The 23,521-nt window shown below is 35.6% G+C and overlaps 1 protein-coding gene across 1 annotated transcript in view; it reads right to left on the bottom strand.

The window, feature by feature from the left end:
* The window catches only part of LOC112054155 (rab11 family-interacting protein 4A), a 122,962-nt gene that overhangs the window by 79,339 nt on the left and 20,102 nt on the right, over window positions 1-23,521 (bottom strand). Inside the window, exon 2 of the mRNA XM_052885839.1 lies at window positions 7,017-7,057. The gene's annotated coding sequence lies outside the window, so the exon portion shown is untranslated. The remainder of the gene's footprint in view (window positions 1-7,016; window positions 7,058-23,521) is intronic.

The raw sequence follows: 23,521 nt of genomic DNA, 5'->3' as shown, positions 1-23,521 counted from the left end.
ATAGTGACGGCAATATAATTAGACGCTGAAATAGTTTATATTTACTGGAATAGGATAACGTGACTGCGCTGACAGGTCTAATCCTGTCAATTGGTTAAAGATTTGTGTATAACAAGCTTAGTTTTCACACATTGCCGTACGTCGGTCGTCAGGCTTCACGCTCTCTGAACAGGTATCTTGAGAAATATCGCGTTGCAGACAGCAGCCGGTCTACTTCGCCTGATTGGCCAAACACGTTGATACAACTGTACTATTTTATCTCTTCTAGCATCACACTTGCTAGACAACCATACCTCATTTTATAAATAACTAGCGGACACCCGCTACTTCGTCCGCGTGGAAATCAATGTAAACTTTCAACCGCTATTTCACCCGCTTCTTATTTTATTTTCGCAATAAAAAGTATCCTATAACTCTCCGTATTATGGTCTTAAACCGTGCCAAGTTTCATTTGAATTCATCCAGTAGATTAGAAAGACAGACAAAAAAACGAAAAAAATATATTTTTAGCTTCGGTCTCGTTTATACATATAATGCCCCCTCATAAAAATTTTCAAAATATCTTCAATGTACAGAATGTACAGAATTCGTATTATAAGTATAGATTCTAGATGGCGCTGGCGTCCTTTATGCCACGATAACGTTTGGTGTTACAAATGGTATAAGTAAAATCCCAAATTGCTAATAAATGTATAGCATTCGACCAGTTTTATTATAAGTATAGTAAATAGTAAATAATAAATAATTTAATAAACCATCATCGTCATCATGTCAGCCGATGGACAACCATTGCAGGAGTATCCATAGTCCTTTTGTAGGGACTTCCAAACATCACGATACTGAGCCGCCTGCATCCAGCGAATCCCTGCGACTCGCTTAATATCGTCAGTCCACCTGGTGGTGGTGGGTCGATCAACATTGCGCTTCCTATTGCGGGGTCGCCATTCCAGAACCTTAGGACCCCAAAGTCAATCTTCGAACCATGTGCCACGACTCAGCTAGATTTGTGGTTTTCTGTATTGTTACATTATATAACAGTTAAAATTTCGCTTTGTCAATAAGCTGAATAGATTAGTTTTTAGATATTTCTAAATATAATTGATTTCAAGTATTTACGTAATTTTGGTGCTGTTTGTTGTGGATGTCTAGAGTAAGAAGTTAATAATTTTTAAATACATGTTTATCAGACTTGCGTTTGATTGCAAATTTAACTAGGTGTTTCTTGCAATCTAAGACGTTACTAAATTACTTACAATATGGGTTTGTTATTTATATAACTAATTGAGTAAACAAATGGTCATAGTGCAAAACTCATGTATGAGCCTGTAATTGGCTTCTTGACAGTTTTCGGAAAACTATTTTTTAATATAAACTTATCTTACAATCATCTTTTTTTGCAAAAAAAAAAATGGAAATAAAAACAATTTTTATCCATTAATTTGAAATTCACGCGAAAACAGCTGGTTACGTGACATGTTTAAGCTGTGACGTCACATTTTGATAAACAACCAAATTAACTTTGGCTCTCTAAGCCTCTAATTCTTGTGCTCATATTATATTATCGTCACGACTGTCAAATAGTAAATTTTACCATGAAAAGCGAACACGGCAATTGTACGAGCTACGAGGTAAAAATTACAGTGGTGATAATATTAAATTGATTATGAAACACAGCTAAAACTCACGTGATACAACGTGGGAGTATACCGACTAGTTCCGAACCTATACAGGGCCCTTAATCATGAGCTGGTACTTGCAACGCGGCACGATTTAGCAGCACAGCGCAGCGGGAGTGTGTAAGAACCAGCTCATAAGTAAGTAAGGACCCCGTATGGGTTCGAAATTAGTCGGATAAACTCCGACGTTGTCTTACGTGATTTTTAGCCATGTTTCATAATAAATATGAATAACACTCACGATAGTTTAAATTATAAAATGGTAGTAGGTAGGTTTCAGAACATAAAGATACTCTTAAACATTAAAGTGCATTATGTGCACATTAACTGATAAACGACTTTCTAATCAGTTTCAATAGGTAGATATAATAACCTTCTTTTCATTTTAACGACCCTTTTCACTTTTATCACAGCCGACTGCAACATGTTGATCTACTTCCACGCTGCAGATTTAGGGTGTTACCACACGGCGCGTTTGAACCGCACCACAATAATCGCTGCATAAACGGAGACGGACTCAATTAGCAAACACGTTTTATGTTAATCGTGGCCAATATTCCCTTTGCCCAGCGAGATGCCTGTGACGGGATGGTTTATAGAATAATAATGATACGGCCCGAGGTACAAACCATTTCTTGAATTTGAGTAAAGAAAAGTAGCCCTTTAACCGGATATATTGATGCGTCTGTATGTGTTTTTAACTGACTTGTCGGTTTTGTGATTAGCTAGTTCGGCTACAGGTTAGGTCTAAAGTACCTGATCAAGGTAACAAAAAACAAGTTATTAAGTATTTTCTTACATGAAAAGTCTCAATAGCAGCTTGGACTTGTAGACAACGGTATGAAGAGTGCACGTGTATTAGTTGTTTTAGCGGACACACTTGTGAATTTGCATAGTATCATATTGCGTGGATCTCTTGTCCCACGTTGAGAATGGCTGAAATTCAATCGGAAGGACATTATACAGTAAGCTCAGCCTCCATACCGTCGCAACGCGTCGTGTGTAGCGACTCTAACTGCGTTTCGAAACAAGTGCACCGCATTCATATCGCATGTTGTGTTTTTACTTTTTAATTAGATACGTGAAAATTTAATGCTTCCCCGCGACCGGCACCGCGACCGGTTTGCGAAAACGCCCGTCCTGTTACTTGTACCGACATAGCACGTACCTACTAGGAAACGCGCTATCTGTTTATATAGTGCCGGTAGAGTATAAACTAACACATACTCTATGCTCATATATCATGAGTAGTAATTATATATTTTTCCAGATTTAGATTTTTAAAATCTTCTAATCATGTCCAAGAATCCCCTTTCTCCTCTCCATTTCTCCATTCCATTAGAGGAAACATCCATTAGAAAAAAGGAATAATTTTACTCTGATTTTACAGGTCATTTTACAGGCTTTGAGATCGTTGACTTTCACTAATTACCTCGAATTTCCGTGATTTTCCAAAATGCTGACCCAGTCTTATTTATTTAGTTTGTAACATCTGAATGACGTTGTTGACGCCCTGTCTTATTTATTTGATTTGTAAAGACGTCAATAACGTTGCAACTTGGAACGTATATCAGGTATCAAGTTGGCTCAGTCATTTGGTGCCACTTGAGAAATGGTCCTTGAGCGGACGGCATTCCTGGACGACATAAGTTCCGCTGCCTCACATCTGCATTCTTAATACAAATATGTACCAACATGAGTGGGTAGGTATACTTTGCTAACTTTCTTTTCCGTTATGCATGACTACGTAATATTTTTGTGATATTTAGCGTAGCATTAGGTACCAGTTATGGTGTAATGTAATTAAATGAAAACATATTAGCGTTACTTAAGTCCACATAACCATAGATAACTAATAGCTGTAACTGCCTTGTAACTTCAGTGGCTACCTCCACCCAAATTCACCAACAAAATAGTCTGTCATTTTTTGAAAAAAAAAAAACGAGCTTATATCTTATGCTAAACTAGAAGTTATTATCCGTTTCTTACACCATTCAACTACACAAAAAAGTTTTTTACTCAGAAACATCGATTCTTTAGAGTCAGTTTTTATAATAGCATTAGATCGTTGATCATATACTTTGACAAACAAGTAACGTCTAGCGAGGCAGGTCCTTAATGTAAATAGTCGGAGGTGGCTACTGATTATGAGACGTAGGTTTCTTGTATGAACTTACGAGTAAATATTCTACTTAGATATGTATCTAGAAAATATGGAATCTTTCGATGAAAACCTTGATTAGAGCGGATCATACTGTCATGAACATCAAAAAGTTCTGAAAGTTAAACTAAACTTATAAATTAAAAAAAAACTTTCTAACTGACTGTAATCTATAAAAGTCGAATATTAGAACTTCCTCCAGTTTAACTCGGTTAAAAACAGAACTACATATTTAAAATTCGAATAATTCGATTTTTTTTAAATGATCTAGTCTCACACAAGGTGTGAACTCACCTTCATTGAGAAGTTTATTTTACAAAAAAAAAATACTACAAAAATTAAAGTGCCTGCACTTCTTTAAGTAAAATAATATATTTTTTTTTTAAATTTAAAGTTGCTAATAAGTTCGTTTAAATATGAAACTATATTCTGTTTTAAAACACTGTTAACTTTCTTTAACCGCTTCTTTATGTTTCAAACACAATTTTATTACGATATTAAGCACGTCACGTAATGAATATAAAAGTTTATTTATACGGTTTCATGTTTATTTTTATAGTTTTTTATTTAATTTTATGTTATGTTTAAAATCGCGGCTTGCGTTGGCCGCGGCGCGCCGGCATCGACTACTTACACAGCATCGCGTTACGCAATCTGCTATATTACGGTATTATCGATAAAATGAACGTAAAAACAGCTGTTAGTGTTATTACAAAAAATTCGGTAACAAATGGAAAAAGTTCGGTGTAGAAAAACTGCGATTTCAGTATAAAGTGGACATTGAATGGGGATCATGACAATGGATTTGAATATATTGTTTTTTATGAGACATTCGGGTAAAAAAGGTCAATAATAACTAATTGTAATTCGTCTGAATGTTAGTAAAATAAATCTATATATACCTAAGTATATATAAAAATAAAAATGAATGATTTCACCATTTTTTTTTATGTGTTTGTTATTGTCAGGAAGAGGTTCTTATGATAAAAAAAAAAATAAAAAAGGGTAGGGGTAGGGTAGGGGTAAGGTAGGGGTAGGGTAGAGGTAGGGTCACGAAGTTATGCTAGATGGTTCCGTGCTGACCGAGGAGTTGGGGGAGGTTACTTGCCCCGAAGTCCGTAGGGATTTCTTCCTCCCGGAGAAAAAAAGGGTAGAGGTAGGGTAGAGGTAGTTGAAAGTTTACATCGAATATCACGCGGACGAAGTCGCGGGCATCCGCTAGTTGCTTAATAAATTAATAATCTTTTATCGTAATAAGATGAAAATTAATACATTTTTAGCAAAGATAGCTTCCTTACTTTCAATGTGACAGTTTTAATTAATTGAAGTTAAGTTCATTCTTAGAAAAAAAATCAGTATCTCGTCAACCCAGAATTCGATCCCAGGACGTCGTGATCCGAAACCATACAGGCTAACAACTGGACCAACAAGGCATAGCATTTTCTTATTGCTTATTTTGTTTTGGGGTGTAACAAACCGAACAAGCAATGTTAGGGTTCATTTACACGAACAGCAACTGCACCGAAGACTGCAGGCGACGGTAGTCGACTGCAGTCGTCGTTAGCAGTTGCTGCTCGTGTAAATTAACCCTTAGTTGCGCGGGCGCATGTTTGCAACACAACACGTTGCGAACTCCAATGCCATTTGAGAAATTGAATTACACTAAATAGACCGAGAACACACATTCACTTGTTTGTGTTATCGACATTGACGGTAATTGGCTAACACTCAATGTCACACTATGTGAAAGAAAAGAAATTACGACATTCAGGAAGTATGAAATTAGTCGTAAAGAACACTTTCAGCCCTATTCATAAACATGGATTTACACTTCTCTTCAAACTAAAGTGATATGACAGTAGATATGACATCTGCCTTCGATTCGGAGGGCGTAGGATTGAATCCGGTCCGGGGCACCTTTAACTTTTCAGATAAGTGTGTTTTAAGAAATTAAATATCACGGTGAAGGAAAAACATCGTGAGGAAACACTGAGAATTTTCTCAATTCTCTCTATGTGTTAAGTTTGCCAATCCGCATTGGGCCAGTGTGGTGGACTAAAGCCTAACCCCTTTCATTCTGAGAGGAGGCTCGGGCTCAACAGCGATCCGAAGCCAATGATGAGACTCAGGAAACTCAGTATGAAAATTAGTCATAAAGAACACTGTGGTTAACATGGACTAAGAGTAGTGGCGGATTTACCCTAAGGCCCAGTAGGCCCGGGCCTAAAGCGGACCTACTGGGCCCCGGTGCGGGGTTTTTTACGGTGCGGGGTTGCCAATCCAGCACCTTGGGACCCCAACGTCTATCGGCTTTTCGAACTATATGCCCTGTCCATTACCACTTTAGCTTCGCGGCTCGCTGAAGTATGTAGTACTATATCAGTGACTTTGATTCTTCTATGGATCTCCACAACAACTACAAGCATAGCTCGCTCCAATGCCCGCGAGTGACTTTGAGCCTTCTTATGAGGCCTATAGTTAGCGACCAACTCTCCGACCCATAGGTCATTACTGTTCAAAGATTTATTTCTTCAGACACCAAGGAATTTTATCCGTAAAAATGTCGCGGAGTTTCCCGAACGCTGTCCAACCGAGCAGGATTCGGCGGTTCACCTATTTCTCGAAATTGGATCTATTAACCCTAAAATGATAATAATAAAAAGAAAAGCACGCGAAGTGAAATGATGAGATTACTAAAGCAATCGTACAAAGGAACAATAAAAGAGTTTAGCTTCGATCGATTGGGTGCGCCGAGTGCTTCGACCTCAGTCACATTACGCAATCTGCACAATTCGCAGATGCTTACCGATTCGACAGTTTCTGTTATGTTTATTTCTTTTATTTAAAAAAAAAAAAAACCATTAAGCATATTTGAATATTTTTAGTTTGAGATGTCGGCTATAACGTGGGCTAAATAAGAATATATTATGTTCTACATAATATAAGAGGTTTAAGACGAAAGATAGAATCACACACAAAACTAAATATAGAATCGTATATAGCGGTACGTACCAATATAGCGGGTCAACTATTTCTAAATTTTTATATGAATTATTATTTTAATATTAACCTAAAAGTAAGTTCAGTGTTTTTAAATACATCAAACGAAATAGAACAGAAAATGACAGAGTGCCTAGATATGTTTTTAAATATTGAATTTTTAACACCTCGAAACTTACTTTGGTTAGGTCCTCTTCCGAAGTTATTTTCCTGGCGTTATCTGTAAACAAGAAATACAACCATTAAAATATTTTTTTTAGTTTTACGAGTACATACTTCTAATGCCGGATTTTTTATTTTTTTAGTCTCTTGAGAACAACGGGTATTAAAATAATATATCTTTCGCGAAAAAAAATCGATCGACTAGTTTTTGAGTTAAACCATAACAAACAATTTAGATTGTCCATAGATATCATTGCATAGATTAGAAATTTAAAAGGCGCCAGACAGTTTTAGTACTATCGGATTTACAATCGACTGTAGTCACGAGCGGAATCCTAAGATCGATTAGAACCGCTCGTGAATAAAGGTTTGCCTTTTCACACATCTGTGAGTCACGACCGAACTATGCAGGAAGGTACCCCAGATCGTTTGAGTAACTCAAACAAAATGTAACGGTTTGAAAGTTGAAAACGCATTCTTTATTTAAAAATTAAAAAAAAAAATAACCATTTTTAATTACTAGAAATGTAGTATGAGATCAGTATTGAAGGCAGTCCCTACTAGAATCGTGTTAATTTAACCAAGTGATCTTAAAAGGGTTAATTTTTTGGAGTAAAATCCCTACTTTTAGGCCGGGATTGTTAAGCATCGTTAAATAAAGGTTCATGATGTGTAAATCTTTAATAGTAACATCAATTTTTCGATGATATACGTACGTGGTCGTCGGTGACGATATTATATCAAATACAATTCGAACTTGCATAATAAAGAGTCACTTTTGGGCCGTTGACGATGTGGTATCAACTTTAACAACAACATCCACTTTACGATGAAATTAGGTACCTACGTCGCTTACGGGTGTTGATTTTATTATCAAGTACACTACCATTTGAACTTGCATAGCCAAGTGATCCTCCCTTAATAACCGTGGTAAGTAAGCCGTCAAATAAAGTTTGAAGATGAGGTATCAACTTTAACAACAACATCAACTTTACAGTGAAATACGTCGCTTACGGTTGATGATTATATTACGAAGTACAAGTACCATTTGGACTTGCATAGCAAAGTGATCGTCGCTTATTAACCGGGGTTAAAGCATCGTCAAATAAATCGACGACATCAACTTTAACAACAACATCAACTTTAACAACAACATCAACTTTACAATGACAAGCGTCGCTGACGTTTTATCGATTTACCGTTAGTGATGCGATGTTTTTTGCAGATTTAGAAACATTCAGGAGATCGTAATCGACATGTAACTTGAATGCGATTTGTAACGTTATATTTTACACCGTTGCAACCAAACATTACGTATATTATATCGTATATGATTCCAGACGTAATACGAATCGAATCTATTTCGATATACTTACTCTAATCGAGTAGATGATCGATGTTATGTCGAGATTCTTTAAAATTCAACTCGCATGATCATTGAGTCATTACTGTAATGTATTTTTTATTTACAGGAAATCCTTTGACGGTCTATTGTTAGAGTGTGTATGGAAAACTGTGAAGAGTCAACAGCATAGGTTATACAACTAGTGAGTAATAGAGTTATTCTCAAAAATCAAAAATCATTTACTTCAAGTAGGCTCAGTTTACAAGCACTTTTGACACGTCAGTTGACTATTTGTAAAGATTCTACCACCGGTTCGGAAGGCAGGTTCTGCTGAGAAGATATCGGCAAGAAACTCAACAGTTGCTCTTTTGAAAAAGTCATAAAGTATTATAATTTACAATTGATAACAATTACTGTTTACATTTATTATAGTTTTACTTCCTGTGTGAAGCTCCAAGCATCTTTATCATTAAGGAACTCATCAATGTTGTAGTACCCTCGACTAAGTAAATGTTTTTTAACCTTATTATAGAAGAGTCTAAATCCTAAGAGAGAACCTAAATCTTATTATAGAAGAGTACACCCAAACCTACAAAAGATTTTTTTACTCTTTGGAGACGATATGCAGAAATAACTAACTTATGCCCGTGTCTAGTAAGACGTGGGTTTAAATCTCCTTTTCGTTTGTACAAATTAATATTTTGTCTTACATATACTATACAGTTATATATATATTGACAGGCTACTGTTAGTATACCTATTTCTTTAAACAACTCTGCTACTTCTATGGGTATATAATATACCCATGCCAATGTATAGCCTTTTTTTTATATCCTACCTTTGTGATATTTTTGCCTGATCCCAGTTTTATAATACAAAGTATATTTCACCGCGATAAAAAGAACATCAAGGATCCTCCCTCACTGAAGTGCAAGTAATGTAGTTTTTAAGGCCACAGAAACCGCGAATGATGTGAATTTTTTGCACTTTCATTTATTTAACGAGTCCAAAGTGATGACCACCCAGTTCAGTGTAATGGACATGTAGGCTACATGTGTTTATGGTTGTGCAAACTTTTTATTATCTACAATAGTAATTAGTTTGTATTTACTGCCTTTGGTGCAGTCCCTGTATACTGTAAAGTTACAGCGCTGCGTCATTGTCCGTTTCCATGGCAAGTTCGCTGTTAGTGACACTTTAAATTCATCATACTATGTATAGACATAAAGTTCTAATTCAAATGAGACGTGTCAAAGGCGAAAAGTTCGTTGTCGAGTGTAAAATAGCGGAATCGCACCTTTGGATGTGTTCCGCGGTTATGTTATAAAACATTGAGTTATTCTGCACTCTCGTATCTCAAACATGTTAAACAATCATCATTAACATCTTTATCAATCAAGTCAAGAATTGGAATAGCGTGGTTTAAGCTCCAAATCCTCTTTCCCGTAGAGTGTACACCTTTAAAGGGGATGATGACTAGGTTTGAATATATTGATTTTTATGAAACATTCAGGTAAATAAGGTCAATATTAACTAATTAATATATAATAAACAAAGATTGACTGGATGTTTGCAAAATAAATAAGATGATAAAATTTGAAAATGTACTAAAATTCTTTGATCGTAATTATATGAAAATTTATACATTTCTAGCTTCCTTACATTAAAAGTGTCATTTTTCAATATTTTAACTATAAACATAAACGCACAAAGATATTTGTAATTTTGTTTGAACGCCCATACAAATCTAACGATCAGCGAATCAGCGACGTCATTAATTCATGCCATTTTGTATGGGGCGTTGTTCAGGGATCCGTGGCAGCTATGAAAGTAATGATCGCTGATATCCTGTTACTTTTAGACAATTGCTTTACTATTATCATACTCCTAATATACCTATACAATTAAAAAAAAAATTGTCATCATCCCTATTCAACATAGGGGATTGTAGCCAATGGTTTTCCCCTAAATAACAGGTAGTAGGTTGTCCTCAAGTATATTCTCAAAATAAAACTAATTCTAAAGTGACAGCTGACAACCCTAGTTGCTCTGCATTTACGGTCCGGAGCACATCACTACCGGGTTGACACCGCTCTGATTCACAGCAACATTTAATATCTTTCATCTCGTGCGAATTCAGAATGCAGTGAAAATGCACTTGTTTATCACATTCGTCCTAATACATAAATAAATGCGAAAGTAAGTCTGTGCGTTACATTTTCTTGGATTAACAAATAAACAGAATTCGAATATTATAGATAACTAGCACACTCCCCGCTTAGTTCTCGATCCCGTGTGATATAAAATATAGCCTATGACACTTTTAAATAACTGTAATATGCTACTGATCAACGGTATATTTATTGGTGTAACATTTTGTTACAATATATGTCTTACTTTTGGCACTAGTCTAGACTGAGTAAACGGAAGTTGGCACGACGAATCTGTTCTGGTTCCAAGACAACAAAATTCCAAAACAACAACAAAACAATTCATTTTTATTTCAATGCGGAATTTAGATGACATACCTAGTACTTAATGGAAAGATAACTGTTGGTTTTTTTAGGTTTAATGACAATTTAACTAATATGGACTTCTGTTCAGTTTTTTCCATACATGTCGTATGGAAAAACTTTTGGCTTTTGAAAAATGCCGATGATCTGGCGAACACGGACTTTTATTTGCATTAGGCACTTTGAAAACTGGCGAACTCTTTTGGTGTGAGCTAAATCTTTTTTTATTGGTCGTTGAGTATAAGCAAGAAATAAAGGGGTGGCAAGAACTAAGTTTCACAATAATCAATACTTAAGTCTGATAAAAGTAATAAAATAATATATTATGAATAAAATTTTCTTCTTCATTTAGATTAGGGAATCTAAATATATTAATATGTAGGATTACAGTATAAAAAAACTATATTAACCCGCAGTTCCCAGACCTCACATTTTAAAATCGGTAACCACACCCGAGATGACGTAATTTCTTTCATATAAGGTTCATCCTACATCTAAACTTAATCTAATCTATACTAAAGGGGAAAAATTTTATTGTTTTTGTTTGTTTGTTCGTTTGCTGGAATAGGCTCTGAAACTATGGAATCGATTTATTCTTTTCGAATTCGAATTCTTTTCTGTTGGGAAGCTACACTATCCCCGATATATCTTATCTCGGGAACGAGAACCACGCGGGTGAAAACCGCATGGCGTCAGCTAGTATTATAATAAAGAGGTAAGATGAGATACTCGACCGATTTTAAAAACTGTTTCACCATTACAAAACTACATCTTTACCGAATAACATAGCCTATATTTTATCTCCGTATTTCCATGGAAACGGGAACAACACGGTTGAAATCGCAGAGCGTCTGCTAGTGTTTTACATTGTACCAATTAGTTATCTATTGCCACTTGTAGTTGCCAGTACCAAGTTCGATTGGCGCCTTATTTGTGAGCAAGGACATTCACAATGCAGCTTAGTCATGTCAGTGTAAGAAAAGGCGGTTACGAGGTTCTGACACTGTTAGGTAGCGTGACTCATTAAACACTGTTATTAATATTATAATATTTAATCAATGTCGCTATTGCATGCGTAATAAATTAAAGATAGACAATCGTTTAGGTATTATCGATGTTTTGTTGATAAGCAGCTGTAATGCTTCTGTTTCCTTCGTTTTTACCCGACTTATGGCAAGAAGGGTTATCTTTTCGCGCGTATCTTGTATGTATGTAATATTCTTTATTACCTCATATCTTCCAAACCGCTGGGCGGATTTACGTAATTAAGATATCGTTAGATTTGTCTTAATAACCCAAGTTTTCTAATTGCTTTCTACACTTCTGGACTGAGCTTGTTTTTTTTCTTTTCAGTTTTTGTATAATTTATGCAGTCGGGTTTTTTTATTTCTTTAATTAATTTATTTTAAATAATTGTGTGTAATTTTGTATTTACTCATCGATACCAAATACTAAGCACAGAAATATATAGAAGGAGAGAGCTATTATCACCACACCCAAGATCAATACAGAAGCAAAAAGGAAACAAAACACTGAAGTATAATGGAAACCGCAGTGTTGGTAGATCCTACACTAGGTGGACAGTGGTGTTACTACTGGCAGGACCGCAAAGCCTGCCTTCCGAACCGGTGGTAGAGTCATAGACGTACATAGAGGGTGGGCCGGGTGGGCCGGGCCCACCCTAGAATGGCCACTGCCCACTCTAGAATTCTGGGCTACTGATTTAAAATTCTATGATGGACGCTAAAATACAAAATATACAAAGAAAAAATCAATAAAATCAGTCGACCCGTTTCAGAGGCCATCATCCACAAACATTGTTAACGACATTTCTATAATGATTGTCAACTCTGTCCAGCGGTATGCAAGTGGCTGGCTATTTAAGGTGGGCCTGGGCCCACCCTAGGAAATGGTACTAGATACGCCAATGGGTAGAGTCTTTACTAATAGCCAAGCTTAACGTTTTTAATCATTAAAAAAATTGTTTAAAAAACTATAAATCACGCTTTTTTCGTATTTGTGACAGCAAACCCTTTCATTTGATATCCACATCATGGGGGTGGATATCAAACAGCCAGTCTGCCATCTTGGGGAGGCCGCCATATTACGATTTGTAATGACGTCTCTTAGCTAGTCATATATTGTTATCAGAACTCAGAGCGTGTGCAAAATTTCATCCTAATCGAATCACCGGAAAGTGGGTCAAATTAAGACTCCAAGATGTTCTTACATACATAGTTAGTTATGTTGAAGCTAATATAAGCTAATAAAATTGCTTGTAAAGTAAGCCTACTCGGAATAAACGATTTGATTTTGAGTATTATAAACTTTGCATAATGTAAATTATATTAATTCCACTCCTTTGAACTCAACCCGAGATTAGTTTCTCTAAATAGTTAACTGGGTGTTCCACGAAATGGCCTATTCTTAACTGCTACTTCAGTATACGGTATACCCATATGGTACGAACAAGTAGGTACATGTATATATCGTATTCCGCATTGATTCCAACTTAGGCAGGAATATAGCTCTTGCGTGGTGTAAATCTTAGAGGATCGGTCACCATAGAGTCTAGAATACTAGATCTGACAAAGGATTACTTATTTGAAATACGATTCAAGTTATATTCGTGTCAGGTTTGCCTACTGGAAATGATTCTACTATTTACCGGAACATAGTATTAGTAATCAACTCTTACTAGTAGTAAGAGTTGATTATTTTTATAAAATTTTGACTTGCAATGTACGTTTCTTCTTGACGTTCTCTGTGACGCTTTTCCTTGATTATATCTTAGGTAGGTCGATTTGCAGGATTTAATGTTTTCTAATTTAGTTTACGTTTGGCTAAATTAGAAAACATTAAATCCTAAATAATAAAAATTGCTATTCAAAAATTTTATAAAAATAAACAACTCTACAAATACTATGACAAACAAATAAAGATTAAATGTCTGAAGCCCTAACTTGTCGGTTAAAAAGTCGTACTGAAATCTGAGAGTTGGAGGGTATGCCATAAGTAAAGCCATAAGGTTTAGTAAATTTTTTGATATCAACACGAGATGTCATCAATGAATATAGCGGCATATGAGTTTTAAGTAATATTTTAATGTTTTTAAATGTCCCAACGTTTGTGTATGCTTACGCATTGCACTGCAGATATATTAAGTAATATCATTTATTTTTATACAGCGTCACTCATTAAGTTATATTCCATCCAGTGTCAGAGTTTCTGTGACAACAGCTGGCATTATTCCAAAAGCTGGGTCGTATTTCACTGTGGCGGAATAGTCTTGCAGATATAAAGTGTACTATTAATGTTGTCTATAATTGGCTTGCGTCTTACTGTCTGTCGATCGGCTCGGCGAAAACCAATTAGTTTTGTTCGAGGCGTCGCGTCACGTGTTCTAGTGACGTCACAGACAATAATCGGTCAAGTGCGTGTCTAAACGCGCATTAGATAGGGTTCTGTAGTCATACCCAACGATAATTTACTAAGGATGCGTTACCTACATTAGATTTGGTAATCATAAACGTCACAAAAACTTAAAATTTGTTTTCTCAGAGGCGTCAAGTCACATGCCATAGTGACGTCACTATCAATAATCGGTCAAGAGCGTGTCTAACCGCGCATTAGATGGGGTTCTGTACTCATAGCCAATGATAATTTACTATGGGTGCGTTAACTACAATGGATTCGGTAATCATAAAAGGCACAAAAACGAAAGAGGGTTTAAGTGTATAAGTATCAAAAACGTACATACAACCGAACACAGAACCTCCTTTTTGGAAATCGGTTAAAAAGAGGCAGGTAACTTATGTGCTTAATAAAGGCTCTATGTATTGCTTTTTGATAATGTCGTCTAAGCAAGATTTTCATTACAGCGGATTTTTGTATGCCTCTTTATAGTGTTAAATTCATCCACATCTTCATTTACCATATTTGGAAGAAGGATATTCTGTAATTGACCGTATATGAAAGCTATGTACGAAATGGTTTGCGAAACTACTGATTCTTGGATAGAGTTTCCAATAAATATAGCTATAACTAGAACTTTAGCGGTCCGCTTTTAGATTTTAGTGAGTTTCCATTAAATAGGTTTTAGTCTATAATTGGAAATTTAGCGGTTCGCTTTCACCCGACTACGGCGAAGCCAAAAGGAAGGGTAATGATTTTGGCAATCTATGTATGTATGTTTATAAGATTAGTAACTAAAATTTCTTTTAGAAATTAGAATAATTGATGGCTCCGAATCTATAATACATATGACACTAATACCATCTAAAAAGGAAGGGTAATGATTTTGGCAATCTATGTATGTATGTTTATAAGATTAGTAACTAAAATTTCTTTTAGAAATTAGAAGAATTGATGGCTCCGAATCTATAATTCATATGACACTAATACCATCTAAAAAGGAAGGGTAATGATTTTGGCAATCTATGTATGTATGTTTATAAGATTAGTAACTAAAATTTCTTTTAGAAATTAGAAGAATTGATGGCTCCGAATCTATAATTCATATGACACTAATACCATCTAAAAAGGAAGGGTAATGATTTTGGCAATCTATGTATGTATGTTTATAAGATTAGTAACTAAAATTTCTTTTAGAAATTAGAAGAATTGATGGCTCCGAATCCTTAATTCATATGACACTAATACAATGTAAAAAGGAAGGGTAATGATTTTGGCAATCTATGTATGTATGTTTATAAGATTAGTAACTAAAATTTCTTTTAGAAATTAGAAGAATTGATGGCTCTGAATCCATAATTCTATGACACTAATACCATGTAAAAAGGAAGGGTAATGATTTTGGCAATCTATGTATGTATGTTTATAAGATTAGTAACTAAAATTTCTTTTAGAAATTAGAAGAATTGATGGCTCCGAATCTATAATTCATATGACACTAATACCATCTAAAAAGGAAGGGTAATGATTTTGGCAATCTATGTATGTATGTTTATAAGATTAGTAACTAAAATTTCTTTTAGAAATTAGAAGAATTGATGGCTCTGAATCCATAATTCATATGACACTAATACCATGTAAAAAGGAAGGGTAATGATTTTGGCAATCTATGTATGTATGTTTATAAGATTAGTAACTAAAATTTCTTTTAGAAATTAGAATAATTGATGGTTCACAATCCATAATTCATATGACACTAATACCATGTAGGTGTTGCAATTCTCTGTGTGCGCTATATACCAACCCACGGAACGACTGACTCACTTTACATAATGCAATATGTTAATAAACATTCACGGTAAATGGCCACCGGTACGCTGTTACCGGTACTAACACTTTTTTTGTTTATTTTGCATACTACTGTTCTGTTTGTAACTCATTCGGAATGTCGGCATTGGATTTCATAAATATAATTTGTAATCAAACGTAGGTATCATGTAAATTAGTATTTACACTAATATAAACGCAAAAGTTTGAATATATGCAATGGCGTGAACAAGGGATTTAATCAGGGTAGGTATATTCGTGATGAATACTCTCAGGGTAGGCAGAGAAGTTCTGCGTCTATGAAGTCCACGGCATATTATAGCTGATGGATGTATGGATGTTTGTTACACTTTCACGCAAAAAATACTGAATGGATTTTTGCGTGGAGGAATACGGGAATAAAAATATAGAGCAGAGAACGGGGAGTGTTGATCGATCGTCAAGGAATTCCTTAATCCTACATCCTGTAGTCACAAGTTCAGGACTCTGCTCGGTGTTCTTCTCTCTACCACGAGATGGACCCGGCACCCGCACGGTGAATCCATGGAATGCTAAAATATTCGTCTCACCCGGAAAAGTGTAGCTTCCTAATAGTGAACGAATTTTTCAAATCGGTACGGTAGTTTCGGAGCCTATTCACTGCAAACAAACAAACAATCAAATCTTTCCTCTTTATAACATTAGTATATACTAGCCCCGCGATTTCATACGTGTAGATCACATTTACAATACGGGGATAAAATATAGCCTATCACAAATAACGTGGTTTTCTACTAGTAAAATAATTTTTAAAATCATTTCAGTCGATCCAGAGATTTCCCTACAATAGCACAAACTTTAGCTCTTTAAAATATTACTTTAGACAAAGAATCCCACTTCTGATATTGATCCAAGATCTAAATGAGCTAGGTCGAGTACTAGATAAGGTCATTAAGGCCGTCGAACTGTTCTATCGATCGCGTGGTACACCGCTTATTAGTATAGTTACATGCTATTTGATATGCTTAGGACCGGAAACCAACGTCACTCCCACTCGGGCCCTATTGTTGTACTGGCTGAGGCTTTCGTGCGATTGTAGGTCACTAGATAGGTGATATAAATTGTTATGACGTTCGTGACTATGTGGCAACGCGATCGGACATCGAAAGGTTATTTTTGTATGTAAAATGTATTTAAACTATAGTGAGTGTTATTTATATTAATTTATAAAAAAACACGGCTAAAACTCACGTGATGTTAGGTCGAAGTATGACCGACTAGTTTCGAACCCATACGGGGCCCTTAGTCATGGGTCTTGCAACACGGCACGATCCAAACTATACTCAGACTCCGACCTAATATCACCTGAGTTTTAGTGATTATGAAATCAGTTAATATGTAAAATGTAGTTTTTTATTTTATTTAAAACTAACAGATAGAGCCTTGATAGCCCAGTGGATATAACCTCTGCCTTCGATTCGGAGGATGTAGATTCGAATCTGGTCCGGGGCATGCTCCTCCAACTTTTTAAGACATTAAATACCACGTGTCTCAAACGGTGAAGGAAGAACATCGTGAGGAAACCCGCATACCTGAGAATTTTTTCAATTCTCCACGTGTGTGAAGTCTGCCAATCCGCATTGGGCCAGCGTGGTGGACTATAAGCCTAATCCCTCTCATTCTGACAGGAGACTCGTGCTCAACAGTGGGCCGAAAGTGAGCGTGAGTTGGTTGCTAATGATGATGATGAACAGACATCTAGCGCTATTCTGTAATTATGTTTGTTTAACTCAACTGTGTGTTTCGTTTCGTCTCTATTGATCTTTGTCTATAACGATACTATAGATAGAGATAGAGACGAATTCCAAACTTACACTGTCATGGTAAAACATTTTTATAGAATTGCGCTATTGGCAGACGCTGTCCTGTTTACGATCATTGATGAATTTGATCTTAGTTGTAATAATTCGGGTAAACAAATCGAATAATTACTGACGAAACTTATAATTTTAGCTAAATTTATAAGTTTGTGTGTAAGTGTGTTTGTATAAAAGTGTGCATGTTTGTTCCTCCTTTACGCTGCGGCTACTGAAACTACTTTTTTGGCTGAAATTTCGCGGCTACTGCGGCAATTCGGCTGAAATTTGGAATGAAAATGGATTGGACAATTTTTTTCTGGATTACTTAACACATACTACTCTACTTTTTATCCCGGAAAAATCCTCTTAATGAAAATCTGAATTCCACGCGGACGAAATCGCGGACGTCCGCTAATGACTTCATAAATTAGAGAACCGAAATGTATTAAGAATTTTTTTTTCAAACAGGTTTGTCAAAGATTCTCAGATCACATGAGAAATGACCATCCGTTGCAACAATTTGGCACGAACCACTGTCCGCTGACGTCAACCCACGTCAATCTCGCACTTAGCGAGGATCAAGGCCCTTTTGACAATGTTGACACTGCTAAGGTTGTCACCACGGTTATATTGGTTGAAATAACTTGTCTACAGTAGCGTGTATTCACGCTACTGTCTGTCACGTAACGAAGAATTTCCAAAGAGTGACAGACATGGGCCATGGCAATCTATACTAATATTATAAAGCTGAAGAGTTTGTTTGTTTGATTGAACGCACTAATCTCAGGAACTACTGGTCCGATTTGAAAAATTCTTTCAGTGTTAGATAGCCCATTTATCGAGGAAGGCTATAGGCTATATATTATCCCCGTATTCCTACGGGAACGGGAACCACGCGGGTGAAACCGCGCGGCGGCAGCTAGTACACTAATAAAACCAGAAATGTACAACCCTAGTTTCATTAGTATAATTTTTGTATTCTTTAAATTTTGGAGACCACATTCAAAGGCAAAATCAAAATTCATTTATTTCAAGTACTTTTGTAAACAAATGTCAGGTTATGTTATCATGGTGATAAGTAAGTTACAATGGATCCAAAGAATAGTACCGCACGCCGCACGAGCTTCCAGTTTCGTCTACTTCGCCATGAATATCATCATATACATAGTTTGAGCAGCAGTATGGTTGTGAATAAATATTTTGTTACAGGGCCCAAGGACTATAAACTTCAGATGAGTTTATATACATGTTTTTTTAGATACATGGCAGCGTTAATTTGTAGAGCCTTATGCGTCAAGGCTATGATATGATATCTCAATGTAAACAAGTGTCTCGGAGTATATTTTATTCATAACGATTGTCCATGTTTCGGAGGAGGTGGGTAGATACTAAAACAATTACACAACTACCGTTTTTGCTACCGTTACTTAACAAAAACATCTTTACATACATATTAATTTGTGTTTTTTTATATGTAATATCAACTGAAGATTGTTTGTAATTAATTTAAGTAGCTTTGTTTTTATCGTTGTTATTGTTAATTAGGTTACGATGGGGCTGACATGTTATTTATAATAAAAGTCCCTTGAAATTTATAGATTAAAAAAAAATCTTTACATAGAGATAAGTACTCACTTAGTTTTTTTTAACTTCTAGATTCTAGTATTTTAAGAAGTTTATTAAGTAACATTCTAGCATTTTAAAACATACGTTCAAAATATGAGTTCAGCCTTATATCAGACTGTTCAGACTTTATATGCTAGAACATTTTAAAAATTTAATGAACATTATAACTAGCATTTCAAAAGTGTGGTATAAACTTCAAACATAAGTAACTATGCACAGAGGAGCTTTGTTGATTGAATGAAAAGTTCAATCTCGTTTACGATGCTTTGCGATAATATTATTTTCGTAAAATAACAGATTAGCTGACGCCACGCGGTTTTACCCGCGTGGTTCCCGTTCCCGTAGGAATATGGGGATATTATATAGCCTATAACCTTCCTCGATAAATGGGCTATCTAACACTGAAAGATTTTTTCAAATCGGACCAGTAGTTCCTGAGATTAGCGCGTTCAATCAAACAAACTCTTCAGCTTTATAATATTAGTATAGATAACAACAATACTATATTATAAAATCGTCACACATTTTAAACATAACGTGATTTCACTAACTCTATGTTCAAGGCTACGTGGTACTTAATTAACATCAGTAAGAAGCGACTCTCAAGAAAATTAACACTTCTTTGTTGAATGTCGTGACATTGTTATTCAAATAAAAAAACGTATTGTCTTTATTCTTTCTACAACAATAATTAGTTTTGTGGCTTTAGTTGGGAAAATAATAAATTGAATATTAGAAACTACACTGCGAAACTATACTACAGTATTTCTTGATGAGTACTGTTTACCAACAAAGAAATTAGAAATGAAGGTAGAAAGCGCATGCCATTTCATAACTTTATTTATTTTAAATTATGTATGGTTTGTTTATAAAATGTTACATAAAATATATTAACCAAATCTAATAACTATTCTAAGCTTATTAATCAAATTTATTTTCATTAATTTAAGAAAAGGTTAATTGTAATTGTTATTAGATGTAATTTATACTAGTAATTTATACCCTCATTTTTATAAATTTAGTTAAAAGATAAACATTTTTCTTACAATTTACTTTAGTTTAGACAAACAATTTAGTATCAATTTATTTTAACCGTATATTAAAATGGAGGAGGTTCTATGTTCAGATGTATATTACTTAAGATGTTTTTTCTATGTTTGAAATAGTATTCAAAATATCCTGCTCTGCAAATAAAACTGATATGTATCAAATATAAATGTTCTTTACTGTTTGATTGTACATACAAATATTGTTAGTGTATTCAAATTTAATTCCTATATTTATCTGAATAGTGTTCAAAGTAGCTCGGTCATCTCTTAGATGTAAATAAACAGGTACAGTTGACGCAGATATGAGGAACGTGTGTGTAATGTTTTTGTAATTTTCGCCTCGCATTCAATGCGCAGTATTGGTCGGTGGTGAGGAATTTTAATCGATTGTTGGTAGTTAAAAATAGTAATAACAAAAAATTAAATGTTTCGTTTTACGGTTTAGCCTTTACGTCGCAGTCTTTAGAACAAGATTATTAATACCATTGCAATATTAATGAACTAGCTGACGCCGCGCGGTTATTCCCGCGTGGTTCCCGTTCCCGTAGGAATACTGGGATAATATATAGCCTATAGCCTTCCTTGATAAATGGGCTATCTAACACTGAAAGAACTTTTCAAATCACACCAGTAGTTCCTGAGATTAGCGCGTTCAACCAAACAAACTCTTCAGTTTTATATTATTACCTGCTGACGCCGCGCGGTTTCACCCGCGTTGTTCCTGTTCCCGTAGGAATACGGGAATAATATATAGCCTATAGCCTTCTTCGATAAATGGGCTATCTAATACTGAAAGAATTTTTCACATCGGTCCAGTAGTTCCTGAGATTAGCGCGTTCAATCAAACAAACAAACTCTTCCGCTTTATAAAAATAAAAAAAAAATCTTATTACGCCGATCTAAGAGCTAATAAATTAATAATTCGGTTTTTCAAGATAAGAAAAAGTGGGTTACTATACTAGAAAGTTAAATCTACTTACGCCAATGCTGCTTTGAAGTAGATGAAGGTCTATATGGAGTGAAGTGGCAATTTTGCGACGTTAACCCAAAGCTTTCAAGGTTATGGCGTATGGTATGGTAGAGTCATTATTATTAATCAATGATTTGATAATTTATATCACTGAAGAAGTTATTTCAGATACTAATTAACGCGTAAGTTTGTCTGTATGTTTGTTGTTTAGTCTGATCTGGAGTTTAGTACCTACATAGATTGAGTCTGGAATAGCACATGGGCTACTTTTTATCTATACTAATATCATTATAAAGCGAAAGAGTTTGTTTGTTTGGTTGAACGTGCTAATCTCAGGAATTACCTACTGGTTCGATTTAAAAAATTCTTTCAGTGTTAGATAGCCCATTTATCGAGGAAGGATATAGGCTATATATTATCCCCGTCTTCCTACAGGAACGGAAACCACGCGGGTGAAAACGCGCGGCGTCAGCTAGTCACAAATATATAGAGTAGATCGTTATTCTGCAATGTGCACGTTTTTGGAACATTAGAAAGATACACAATGTAAGTTTAAAATTATAGCCTTAATAGCTCAACGGTAAGAGCGGTCGGACTCATCACCGAGGGGTGGTGGTTCGATCCCCGCCCCGTTGGTCTATTGTCGTACCCACTCTTAGCATTCTTTCTCTACTAATTGGAGGAGAATGGGAATATTGGTCATACTATAAAAGATATGGCAAATACTCTTTAAAAAAAAAATATGTGTACTAATTTTTCGTTTCACCTTAGTTAAAAATGCATAATGATTTAGATACCAGAATAATTACCTAACCTTCATTGAAGTTAAGAACTTGATAGCATATAATCTAAAATGCATATTAAGACTTCAAGGATATCCTTTTCCAACGAGTTTTTTTTGCAATATTGAACGCAGTGTTTCCTGTTTTGCTAAAAAAACGTCACCATATAGTCTCACTATAAAGATAAGTACCTACTTATTTATCAAAAGTTTCATTATGTGAAATATTTACACGTACGTTTCATTTCGCTTGTTTATTTTTTTGCAGTGCATAAGGACGTGGAGGTATTTAACTATTAATACTTTTACTTAATTTTACGTAGGAAAACGAAACTAATTGACGATGCAGCTCAAAGGATTAGCAAACTGAAGAGGCAGCCACATTTGTCGCAGAATATATATGGCCTATATATAGATGGTCGCTGGGGAGACGTATTCTGGAGTGGAGACCACGTATACCAACAAGCTCATCAGCTTGCTGGTCTTCTTCTGGTGGTTCTTAATGTATTAAGAAGGTATAGTGTGAAGTGGCTGGATGAGGAAGGATCGTGTGTGGTGGCGCGCTTTCAGAAGGCCCTATGTCCAGTAGTAGGCGGATACAGGCTGGTGATGATGAATTCTTTTATTATAACACCTAATTAATTTAAAACAAGAGTTGGTCTTGACAAACACTGGTGTTACAAGATGTGGCAGCACTTCATAGGTGCTAAAACGTTTTACGGCCTCCGTGGCGCAGTGGCATGCGCAGTGGATTTACAAGACGGAGGTCCTGGGTTCGATCCCCGGCTGGGCAGATTGAGATTTTCTTAATTTGTCCAGGTCTGGCTGGTGGGAGGCTTCGGCCGTGGCTAGTTACCACCCGACCGGCAAAGACGTACCGCCAAGCGATTTAGCGTTCCGGTACGATGCCGTGTAGAAACCGAAAGGGGTGTGGTTTTTCATCCTCCTCCTAACAAATTAGCCCGCTTCCATCTTAGACTGCATCATCACTTACCATCAGGTGAAATTGTAGTCAAGGGCTAACTTGTAAAGAATATATAAAAAAAAACGTTCTGCGTAACCTGAGGGCTCATTACGAACCTGTATTGGAGCAGGAAGTTTTTTTACAACTTTAACAGTGCCTACTCTAGTTAACAAAAATATGCACGCCACTGGTTAC

This window comes from Bicyclus anynana, chromosome 15 (genome assembly GCF_947172395.1).
Source record: "Bicyclus anynana chromosome 15, ilBicAnyn1.1, whole genome shotgun sequence".
Classification (NCBI taxonomy): Eukaryota; Metazoa; Arthropoda; class Insecta; order Lepidoptera; family Nymphalidae; genus Bicyclus; species Bicyclus anynana.
Note: the sequence above shows the minus strand (reverse complement) of the source record. Positions and strands in the feature narration are given on the sequence as shown.